This window comes from Trematomus bernacchii, unplaced genomic scaffold (genome assembly GCF_902827165.1).
Source record: "Trematomus bernacchii unplaced genomic scaffold, fTreBer1.1, whole genome shotgun sequence".
Classification (NCBI taxonomy): domain Eukaryota; kingdom Metazoa; phylum Chordata; class Actinopteri; order Perciformes; family Nototheniidae; genus Trematomus; species Trematomus bernacchii.
The window spans coordinates 1-3,461 of record NW_022987960.1 but is presented as its reverse complement, the minus strand read 5'-3'; the positions used below and the strand labels follow the sequence as shown (position 1 = coordinate 3,461).

The 3,461-nt window shown below is 39.7% G+C and overlaps 1 long non-coding RNA gene across 1 annotated transcript; it reads right to left on the bottom strand.

Annotated features, from left to right (window-relative positions):
* Nucleotides 1-1,123: 1,123 nt before the first annotated feature.
* On the bottom strand, nt 1,124-3,109 carry LOC117471005. Its single transcript, XR_004554756.1, has 3 exons — nt 3,025-3,109; nt 2,511-2,593; nt 1,124-1,707 (listed from the first exon to the last, which is right to left on the bottom strand). It is a non-coding gene; the product is annotated as an uncharacterized LOC117471005 (long non-coding RNA).
* Nucleotides 3,110-3,461: the final 352 nt, after the last annotated feature.

Genomic DNA, 3,461 nt, shown 5'->3' with positions numbered 1-3,461 from the left:
TGATGTTGAACATCGTCATGATTTCTGGAGGATTCTGCTGTGTTCAGAATTTAAGACGATTTACTTCATCGTAATCTCATGGAAACCAAATTGGTCAAAACTCTTAATTTTTCAAGTAGAATTTGTGATGCAAAAATCATCAAGAAATCAAGAAAAATCTTCAACAAAAAAACGTGTTAAAAAAAGCAACATTCTTCATAACAAAATCAAGAAAACTACGAAATAATGGTCAATATTTTTCAACAAAACAAGTCTCAACAAAATCAAAATCAATCAAAATTCTTATGAAGCAAAAACATTTCTCGGTTCCAAAATCACAACACTTGTTTACGGACAATGTTAACATTTTAAGTACGAAATAATTAGTCTCCTGAATTTTGGAAAATCCTAAATCACAAAAATAATCTGAGTTCTTTGAAAAAAGTGAAATTCTAAAGAAATTAAAATGTTTCATAAAAGTCCAAAAAGTAATGATCACATATTATTGATCATCTTGTGAAATAAGTAAAATCCTCAATAATACAAAAACAAGCACATTTATTGATCACATAACAAAGCACATTACCTTTTAAAAAGGAAACTTCTACAAAATGATGTACATTTTTAATTACAACATGTTAGTATTTAATATCTTATGAATTTGGGAATGCTCTCCAACAGGTGGAGTTCTTAAAAACAGCTAAATTACTACGAAATACAGACAAATACCATCAAAAATGTAATTAAAATTCATATAAAGTAAGAAAAATACTGAATGATTGAAAATGATTACAAAACTGAGCTCAGTACACGTGAAATAAGAAAATTAAAGAAAAGTTAAAATCTTAAACATTTTGGCAAATTACAAATATAATCGGATTTCTCTAAAAAAAATTCGGATTTCTCTTTTTTTTACAAACAATCTCTTCAGACCAAAATCAAGCTGAATTCTTCTGAAATAACATTTTTCAATATAAAATCAGCATTGTTATGAAATAAGAAGTGTTTGGACCTATTTACTTTGTTCAATTCCTATTTGTATATTGTTCAGCTAAATCTGGTCCTTCTGCTAAAATGACCATGTGACCCACAAGGGGATCAAATATCCCATCTCGCTGATCAGAATGAATTATTGTGAAAAAACGTAACATTTTATAAACTGTACTTTTTCTTATTTGTTGATTGAATATAAAAAAAACTTGTTGTGCTCGAGGTCTACAAATCCAACACTAGGTGGCGCTGTAACGCGTTCCTCCTGTTATCTCAGGAATCACTACATTAGATTCAAACACTGGGTATTGTAACACTGTTTTTAGAGGATATTTGAACATTAATATATGGCATTCATTGGCCAACTTAGTTCCTGAGCGGCCTGGGTTGGTGTGTCTGTGGTTTCAAACTGCCCCGACTGCATTGACTTTTCTAAATAAAACTAACTTGTGATGTTTTTTAAAGATCTTCATCTTTAGTGGGAACCAATGGGCTTGGAGCTGACAGGAAGTCAGGAAACATGAGGCACTCACACATTGCTGGTGACTTTCAGAGTGAAAGCTATATTTTCTAACGTTGGTCAAAAGCTATAAGAGCTGGTAAACCCATGTGTGTGAGAGGAGCTCCTTGGAGCTGCTACTCTGCTCCCTGAGCTCCTTCCTCTTCAGCAGGAACACCCAGGTCATCATAATCCAGCTCAATGTCCTCCTGTCGGCTCGGCCTCCGCCCCCTGGTGGCCTGGAGAGACATGACAGCACACAGTGAGACTTCCTGCATCACTCCTGTTCCATAACACACACTGTTTCATTCAGTCAGTGGTGGAACAACAACATGTTTCAGTACCTCATCATTCAGTCAGTGGAACAACAACATGTTTCAGTACCTCATCATTCAGTCAGTGGAACAACAACATGTTTCAGTACCTCATCATTCAGTCAGTGGAACAACAACATGTTTCAGTACCTCATCATTCAGTCAGTGGTGGAACAACAACATGTTTCAGTCCCTCATCATTCAGTCAGTGGAACAACAACATGTTTCAGTCCCTTATCATTCAGTCAGTGGAACAACAACATGTTTCAGTACCTCATCATTCAGTCAGTGGTGGAACAACAACATGTTTCAGTACCTCATCATTCAGTCAGTGGAACAACAACATGTTTCAGTACCTCATCATTCAGTCAGTGGTGGAACAACAACATGTTTCAGTACCTTGTCATTCAGTCAGTGGAACAACAACATGTTTCAGTACCTTATCATTCAGTCAGTGGTGGAACAACAACATGTTTCAGTACCTTGTCATTCAGTCAGTGGAACAACAACATGTTTCAGTACCTTGTCATTCAGTCAGTGGTGGAACAACAACATGTTTCAGTCCCTTATCATTCAGTCAGTGGAACAACAACATGTTTCAGTCCCTTATCATTCAGTCAGTGGTGGAACAACAACATGTTTCAGTACCTCATCATTCAGTCAGTGGAACAACAACATGTTTCAGTACCTTATCATTCAGTCAGTGGAACAACAACATGTTTCTTTACCTTGCAGTAGAAGTAAAGGCCGACGGTCACCAGCAGCTGAATCAGCGGCAGGACGACGGCTCGGATGATAAAAGGTTCTGGATCTGATCGAACACATGGACAGCATCACATCAAGAGTCAGTAAACACACAGAGACCTGAACCCACTTCAGCATGGAGACTCCTCTCTACAGTTATATTACAATAAACTACATCTTCTTAAGGTCTTCATTCAACCCCAACCCTTGTTCCTGTTCATAGCAGACAGTAGGACTGTAGGGAGAAGCTGCTAGCTGTATCTGTTAAACACTCAGTACTCATGGCAATACTCCAATGTAAACTACAGCTGACTGGAGGATTGCTGTTCTGGATTCATGTCTTCACGGTTCATTGCACTTATTGTACGTTGCTCTGGAAAGCTACATGTGATGTAAGGGTGTGACTGCTTCAGGGCTCACAGTAAAAACACTCAGTCCTCACCAGCGTTCTCCTGGGGAGCATCACGCTCTGTCCTACAGTAAACTCTAACAGCTCACCTGTGACGGTGACGGAGAGCAGAACGGCTCTCAGAGGAGAAGTCCTGAAAAAAAAGCAGAGACGTGATAAACACAGCTGTAGTTTTCCCCTGGTGGGCGGGGCTCTGCAGCCGGAAACAGGAAGTGGGCAGAGTGATTGACAGCTGGCTCTGAGTAGTAGTTGTTTGCTGAGTTGATGGAGGTGAAGTTGAGCTGGAAGGAGCCTCCTGGGTACTGAGGCTGGATGGAGCAACTGATGCTGAAGGTGGAGGCCTCTGAACACCTGGAAACCCTGCTGCTGGGCCCCGGAGACCCCGTACATGGAGGAGGGACACAGAGATGTTGGGCTGAAAACAGCTTATCTGGAGAAGAGAAGAGTGAGAGAGGAGGTAGAGGAGAGAGGAGAGTAGAGAGAGAGATTGGGGAGAGAGAGAGAGAGAGAGAGATGGGGAGAGAGA